Below are 9,050 nucleotides of genomic sequence, written 5' to 3' on the forward strand. Positions count from 1 at the left end.
CTTTGGCTACAGATAGGGATCGTTTCACCTGTCATCACAATGCAGCCACAGTGGGGGTGAGGCACAGCAACCATTTTACCAAGGCCAGTTCAGCTAATGCAGCTAGGGTTACCAACTTTGGACGAATTCCTGGAGGTTTCATCACATGACATAATCTTTAATTAAAGATTAATCTTTAATTCCTGGAGACTCCAGGACAATCCTGGAGGGTTGGCAACCCTCAATGCAGCTCAACATGTAGCCCCAGGGAGCCCCAGGGCACAACTCGAGCTGTCCTGTCTTCAAGCTCTGGCATGAGAATACCTAGTTCTTGAAAAGCACATTGATTCTTGAGGCCATTGGGGAAGTACGGTGCTCCCCTTATGACCTCCCTGGCTTGCGCACATTGCAAATTTCCCCCACTCCCACCAGTGCTTAGCAGGGAACTTCCACCCACTCTCTCTAATGTCCTTCACAAACACACTAGTCCTGAACACATTAGTGAGTCCCCCAGGGCCACCCCGAGGATTCAGGGGGCCTGGGGTCTTCGGCAGTGGGGGGCCCCCACCACCGAATTGCCGCCGAACACCCGACACTTCGGCGGCAGGTCCCAGAGCAGAAGGACCCCCCGCCGCGGGTCATCGGGGCACTTCGGCGTCAGGTCCCGGAGCGGAAGGACCCCCCGCCGCGGATCTTCAGGGCACTTCGGCGGCGGGTCCCGGGGCGGAAGGACCCCCCGCTACCGAATTGCCCCCGAAGACCCAGAGCGGAAGAAGCTCCGGGGGCCCGGGCCCCGCAAGAGTTTTCCGGGGCCCCCGGGGCGAGTGAAGGACCCCGTTCCAGGAGCCCCGAAAAACTCTCATGGGGGGCCCCTGCGGGGCTCGGGGCAAATTGCCCCACTTGCCCCCCCCTCTGGGCGGCCCTGGAGTCCCCTCCCACAAGGCTGATATTGCGCAGGAATTTGGAGCAGCAAAGATCACTCACTAAATCGTGGCTCATGCAGCTAGGGAGAACAATCTCATAGGTTTGTAGGAGACTTTAAATTTGCTTATGCTGGCCCTGTGTTTACCAGTTGCACACAAGGCTATGTAAGCGTTTAGCACAGGACATGGTGAAGAAGAATCATAGTTAATTGAAACTGCAGGGAAAATGGAGGGGGATAAGATGTAATTACATGAATTGGGATATGCTAGCTAAACTGTCCCAATATCTGTAAGAGAGACAAGGTGGATGAGGTCATATCTTTTATTGGACAAACTTCTGTTGGTGAGAGCGACACATTTTCAAGCTACAACACCGAGATCTTCTTCAAGTCTGGGAAACAGTCAGAATGTCACCATTAAATACAAGGTGGAAGAGATCATTAATGCTAAACTAACATATTTCAATTTATGTTAACATATTACTTATGCTAAACAATCTGTTCCACCTCGCATTTAGCTCTGACACTCTAATTAAGTTTCCCAGATCTGAAGAAGAGCTCTGTGTAAGCTCAAAAGCTTAGCTCTCTCACCAACAGAAATTGGTCCAGTAAAAGATATTTTTTGAGTGATTGCTCATATCGATTCCAATTAGGTGTGTGCGTGCTGCATGCACAGACGTCAGAAAGTTTTCCCTTAGCAGCTCCCATCGGGTCGGCTGTGGAGCCCCCTGGATATATGCCCCTGGCGACCTGGCCCCTCCTCAGTTCCTTTGTTGGAACAGCAGTCGCTTGCCTAGCAAGTGCTTCCCTTAGCGTACTTTCTGATAGTTGTAGTTTAGCTCTTAGTTAGTTGTATAGTTAGTGTATATCGGGGTTCTCAAACTTTTGTACTGGTGACCCCTTTCACATAGCGAGCCTCTGAATGCAACCCCCCTTATAAATTAAAAATACTTTTTTATATATTTAACACCATTATAAATGCTGGAGGCAAAGTGGGGTTTGAGGTGGAGGCTGACAGCTCATGACCCCCCATGCAATAACCTCGCGACCCCCTGATGGTCCCGACCCCCAGTTTGAGAAGCCCTGGTGTATATAGTAGTAGATAAGGTTTGAGAGTGAGGTTTTTCCAATGACAGGCCTACGCCTCAGGGATCCGAGACGACGTTGGCAGAAGCCCCACCACCTGTCCGGGTCGCCGCTGAGTCAACTCTGGTGCAAGTCACACTGCAGGGCCAGGCTACTATCACCCAACAGCAGTTGCCTCAGAGGCTCCCGGCACTGACCAGGAGGAGATCAGAGAGCTGGAGGGTCAGGAGGACCCCGTGCCACCTCTGGCCTCCTCATCTTCGTCCCCGGACAAGGCAGTGGCAGGGGCTTCTACCTTGGGTCCTCCACTGATTGACCATTGGGCCCACCAGGCCCTTCTGCGGAGGATCGCCTGTAACATGGGGTTGCAGGCAGAGGAGGTTGTCAAACCTGAGGACCCCATGGTTGACATCCTCGCACCAGAAGACCCATCCAGGGTTGCTCTGCCCCTGACAAAAACGATCCAGAGCAACATTAAGTCTCTATGGCAGACCCCTGCATCCATCCGGCCTACCGCTAGAGGCATGGAGCGCAAGTATTTCGTCCCTTCTAAGGGTTACGAGTACCTGTTCTCACACCTGCAGCCATGCTCTCTGGTAGTGGCTGCGGTTAATGAGAAGGAGAGGCAGGGGCAGCAGGGGCCAACCCCTAAATCCAAGGAGTCGAAAAGGATGGACCTTTTTGGTAGAAAGGTCTACTCTCCGGGGGGCCTGCAGCTGAGGATAATGAACCAGCAAACTATCCTCAGCAGATATAACTTCAACTCATGGGCCTCCATGGGGAAGTTTAAGGAGCTGATCCCAACAGACTCTAGAGCCGAGTTCTCGGCCATTATTGACGAAGGGAAGGCCGTGGCGCAGATCTCCTTGCAGGCCTTGCTAGACTCTGCAGACTCGGCTGCCCGCACCCTTTCCTCTGCGATAGCCATAAGGAGGAGCTCGTGGCTACAAGCATCCGGGCTGCCCTGAGGTGCAGCAAACCCTGCAGGACCTACCGTTCGAAGGCGCAGGGTTATTCTCAGAGCAAACAGGCTCCAGACTGCACAGCCTAAAGGACTCCTGGGCGACTATGAAGTCATTGGGTATGCACACCGTGGCAACCCAACGAAAACATTTCAAGCCCCGACCGCAAAAACAGAGATCATATCCTCCTTGGCCGAGGCAGGATTTTTATAGACGTAGGGGCAGGAATGGCAAGAGCATGCCCTCCCATCCTTCTGGACAGGGACAGGGCCCGACCAAACCTTTGTCAGGCTCAAAGCAGGCCTTTTGAAGGTCCGCCTGAGGACGGAGCACCTGTCTCAGCACCGGATCCTTCCACAAGTTTTTTGAACCGTCTATCCCACTTCTACCGTGCTTGGTCCCAAATAACTTCAGACCGCTAGGTTCTTCGCACGGTAGAAGTGGGATATTCTCTCCAATTCTGCTCCTACCCTCCCTCCCACCTCCCTTCCCTATCCCTCTTCAGGGACCCCTCTCACAAGCAACTCCTTATCCAGGAGGCATGGACACTCCTCGCCATAGGAGAAGTGGAGGAGGTGCCTCAGGAGCTCTGGGGCAAGGGATTCTATTCCCGATACTTCCTAATCCCCAAAACCAAGAGGGGTCTCAGACCCGTTCTAGAGCTGTGAGGACTCAACAAGTTCATGGTGAAGTTGAAGTTCCCCATGGTCTCCCTCAGTACAATTACCCCTTCTCTGGATCCGGGAGTCTGGTACGCCGCCCTCGACATGAAAGACGCATACTTTCACATAGCTATTCAGCCTGCACACAAAAGATTCCTACGGTTTGTGGTCAACCACAAACACATCAGTTCACTGTCCTTCCCTTCGGCCTGTCCACAGCCCCCTGAGTGTTTACCAAGTGCATATTGGTCATAGCAGCCTTCCTCTGAAGGAGGCAGGTGCAGGTATACCCCTACCTCAACAACTGGCTGCTCAGGGGGCGCTCCAGGGAGCAGGTGGAGTCTCAAGTCCGTTTAGTCAGATCCACTTTCGAGAGACTGGGTCTCCTCCTCAACGAGAATAAGTCAAACCTTCTCACTGACCCAAAGAACAGAGTTCATCAGGGCGGTGTTGGACTCGGTTCAGGCAAGAGCGCTTTTGCCGGAGTCCCGATTCCAAGCCATGACAGACATCATTCAACGCCTCAGGCAGTACTCCACCACCACAGCAAGGGGATGCCTGAGTCTCCTCGGCCACATGGCAGCCAGCACTTAGTGATCCGGCACACCAGGCTGAGGCTCAGGCCACTCCAGGTGTGTCTTGCTTCGGCCTATCGCCCGGGGCATGACAGCCTAAACTCAGTGGTCACGGTGTCGGAGCAAGTGCTCGAGTCCCTCCAATGGTGGCTCGACCCTCAGACAGTGTGAAAAGGAGTCCCCTTCAGCAGCCCCCAGCCCTCCTTGTCCCTGGTAACGGACGTGTCAGCTCTGGAATGGGGCACGCATTTGGGAGACCGCCAGACGCAGGGCCTGTGGTCGCAGGACGAGCTCTCACTCCATATCAATATCAAGGAGCTGAGGGCGGTGTGACTAGCATGCCAAACCTTCCAGGCCTGACTACAAGGCCCGTGCATGGCAGTTCTGACGGACAACACTACTGCTGTGTTTCACATCAACAAGCAGGGTGGAGCCTGCTCCTCTCCCCTATGTCAGGAAGCCCTCCAGCTATGGGAGTTCTGCATAGCCCACTCCAGTCACCTGGAAGCATCCTATCTACCAGGAGTTCAGAACGCACTGGCGGACCACCTCAGCAGGTCCTTCCGCAATCACGAATGGTCCATCTGACCGGATGTCATACATTCCATCTTCCAAAGGTGGGGGTTTCCCCAGGTTGATTTGTTTGCCACCCGGGGCAACAGAAAGTGCCCGATGTTCTGCTCTTTCCAGAAGCACAGCCCAGGCTCAATCATAGACGCATTCCTGCTACCCTGGGGAGGCCGCCTGCTCTATGCCTTTCCCCTGATCCCTCTCATGCACAAGGTCCTACTCAAGGTCTGCAGGGACAGGGTGGAGATAATTCTGGTGGCACCAGCGTGGCCATGACAACATGGGTACATCACGCACCTGGAGCTGTCGGTGGACGCCCCGATCACGTTGCCACTCCTCCCCGACCTGATCATTCAGGACCATGGTCGTCTTCATCACCCTGACCTCCAGTCCCTCCACCTCACAGCCTGGAAGCTTCATGGCTGAACCCCATGGAGCTTCTGTGCTCAGAACAGGTAAGGGAGGTCTTACTCGGCAGTAGAAAGTCCTCCACTAGGGCCACTTATCTGGCAAAGTGGAAAAGGTTTACCTGCTGGTGTGACCAGCGTCATACACCCCCACTTCAGGCACCTATATCTCTCATCCTAGAGTACCTTCTGCACCAGAAACAGCAAAGCCTGGCAGTGTCATCCATAAAAGTACCCGCTGCTGCTATCTCGACCTTCCAGCCGGGAGTGTCTGGATGCTCAGTTTCACAGCTGTTGTTTATATAGACTAACAAATTTGAGCATAAGCTTTCGTGCATAGAATGGAACACACAGAAAGAAGATATTTATACATACAGAGAACATGAAAAGGTGGAAGTAGTCATGCCAACTGTAAGAGGCCAATCAATTGAGATGAGCTATCATCAGCAGGAGAAAAAAATTTTTTGAAGTGATAATCGAGATGACCCATAGAAGGTGTGAGGAGAACTTAACATGGGGAAATAGATTCAATTAGTGTAATGACCCAACCATTCCCAGTCTCTGTTTAAACCTAAGTTAATTGTATCTAATTTGCATATTAATTCAAGTTCAGCAGGCTCTCTTTGGAGTCTGTTTTTGAAGTTTTTTTGTTGCAAGTTCAAGTCTGTCACTGAGTGGTTAGAGAGGTTGAAGTGTTCTCCCACTGGTTTTTGAATGTTATGATTCCTGATGTCAGATCTAGCTCACTGCTTTGAAGGTCAGTGACCAAAAAACAACATTGACTATCAGCTGTTTGGCAGATGATGTGAATGGGGTTGGTTCTTTCACTACTATTTTATCCTGAGTGGTCCAGTCCAACAGGACAAAGCCTACCATCACCATTGACCATAATCAGTAGACCATGTTGTAACCTCAGAAAATCATCCTGTCTTCTACACCCTAGAGGTAGGTCCCCCCTCCAGGTCAGGTCTGAAGCACAATGGGGAAAGAGGGAGTTTGCAGCTGCCCATGTCCTATCAATTCTACAAGTGGACTTCATTTCTCCCCACTATCAGACTAGCACTAAATTAACAGAAAATGCTTGTCTGATCTCAGAAGTTAAATCATCTCAGGCCTGGTTAGTACTTAGGTGGGAGACCATCTGTCACTAGATTTACAAATAAAACTGAAAGCCTTAACTTTGTCTAGTGTTTGAGGATTAAAAAAAGAAAAATATAAAAAAACTAGTCTGGTAGTTATAAAATTTTACAGAAACAAAGACCAATGAATTCCCAGAGTCCTGAAGCATTTGGTATAGTTTCCAGGTGTTTATTTTCCTTTGGTAATAAATCATCAAGTCATGCAGTTTAAAAACTCAGCTTGTTTTGGAAACTCATCCTGACCGGTGGAGGAGGGAATGGGAGGATGTACAACGATCCTCCTTGGATTATTAAAGTACTACAGCCCAGCAAACCAGCAGAGACATCACCAATCTGCCACTTGTGAAGAATCACTAGGATTTTCCTGTAGATTGTTCCATAAATAAGGCCCCCTTTAAAAGTGATTGCTAATGTGTGATGTTAGAGTAAGTGTTATTCCACTTATCACCTTGTGTAAATTTCTATATAAACAACAGCTGTGAAACTGAATTTAGAGCTCAGCTGTATGTTATCAAGAGGCACACCACCTATTTTAGACCCAAATTTAACTCCATCCCATGTAGCCTGTTATCCTACTTTAAATTAAAGCTGATAAGTCTGAAAAATTGAGACTACGAAAAAATGTTCTGCTGAAAAATACATCCCCCATAATGTCAAACTTCATCTATTGTGCTCCATTTCTGGGTTTCTATCATAATCTTGGAAGAAAGTGTGCTATGCCGATATCTTTAAAACAGATCGTCAATAATACTATCCACAGCAGCAGTGGCAACATCAATGATATCCAGGACAAAATACCAGAGTATTACCCACATGCAAGAAATACAGATGAAAACCTACTAGAAATCATAGTAATATCTTCATTATAGAACTGTAGTCAAGAAAACTTTGGGAGACATAAAAGAGTGATCTCCTTTTGTTTTATAAAAAGTGTCATTCATCATAAATTCTAGAATTATTTTAACCCAATACGTGACAGATGCACACAATTAGTATTTAAGAAGTTCCCTTCAAATCCGTTTTAATGTTCCAGTTTAAGACACAAGGAGCCAGGAAAAGAACATTCAGCATTCTCATTCAGCTCCTATTTGAAAACACAGTATAAAAACCCGTATCAGGCACTACATGTTCATGGGATGAAAGTGTGTTGGACTGACTGTAATTCAGGCTCTGAAGAAAATGTATTCATTGGGCAGAGGAACTCTGCAGGAAAAAAGTATCCTTTGAGCACAGTGAAGTTTAAGATAAACCTGTGCCTGATTTAACAAGCATCAGTCACAGAGATACTGTGTGATTTGTCTTCAGCTATCATTCAGTAACTTGACTGAAATAGAATTACCTCAGGAAAATCCTGCAATTTAGTTTATAGACTGAACTGTCAAAGGCAAGTGCCAAATTTACAATCAATCTTTAAGGTACCAGTTACACATGCTAATGAAGTAATTAGGGATGCAATCAGTGATCTGCATGTGCAAATGGCCATTTGCAACTCATATGTGCAGATACAACTCATACATGCAAATCTGGCAGACTAAATTTAGATTCTTTCTTAAGAAATTATGTGCCCAGTGCATAAATTACAATCACTCTACAGGCAATTTTTATATTTCACCAAAATTCTGGGTACAGTTCAGAGGGAGGAGTTTTAAAAATTCACTCTAACTTTTAGTTTATAAAAAGATTTATGTTTAATAACAGGTCAGCAATTTCCTGGTCGAGGAAGCTGAAATATCAGAATCCAAATTAAATATATTCCCCAATTGCTTTCTTTAGCTTTATAAAATGGCTGTTATTGGGGGTGGGGAGAAAGGACTTTGGGTGACAAGTTTCTGACCGTGAAGATACCTGTAGAACTGCAACTGCAGTATTTGGTCAATAGACTCTCAGTATATTTTTATAACTATGAAATGACTTTGGTGATCTCAGTGCAGATTTCAGTGGATTAGTATTCCACATCACAAAGCACAACAGTGTCAAAGAGTGCAGCGTCCAAGGAGAAGGCACTTCCACCTCATCCTTACAGGTGGTTCTTCTAGGTCAAGATTGAGGTGCAGTTTGCTACCCATGCTCTGTTAACCCAGGTTCTCAATCTTGCACTTTTCACTAAACATTATTTAAAGATAACTTTAAGAAGGAAGTTATGACAATCAGAGTAATACAACACTTCAAGGGAGGCAGGAGTACTGGACACGTACCCTTCCACTCGGTTGTGAAGGCATATTATTGCTGTTTTATTGCTTACATAGTTTATGCTGGGAGTAAATAGTTCTTGCTCTTTGTATTTAACAGTTTTCTCTACCACCTGGATTTGTTCCAATTATTGTTTTAAGGCACTTAGATAAAGTCCAAACATTAGAGATATGCTATAAAGCAAAATGGAAAAAAGTTCACCTCAGGACAAAAGAAGTGGAAGGATGTTGTAAAAACATTTTTATACTGATTTTTAAAGACTAGATCACACCTTAAAATGTAGCACTGTGCCAGGTAGAATCCCTCTAACCTGCATATCTCCTTCATATTTTGTTGGTGAGGTGACTCCTGGACATGCAAGCCTTTTATTCCCAATTCTGCAACCCTTTTGTTAAGGAACACTTCTTCACACCAAGAGCCCCAATGAAGTAAGCCCCAATTCTGTGCATTTGGGCTCCTTGAGTGAGCACCGTTCGTCAGTAACGATTGCAGAATTGGGATCTTTGCAGGATTAGGTAAAAAACAACAACAACCAGATATTCAGGAGAAAGGGCCCAA

This window comes from Emys orbicularis, chromosome 18 (genome assembly GCF_028017835.1).
Source record: "Emys orbicularis isolate rEmyOrb1 chromosome 18, rEmyOrb1.hap1, whole genome shotgun sequence".
Taxonomy (NCBI): Eukaryota; Metazoa; Chordata; order Testudines; family Emydidae; genus Emys; species Emys orbicularis.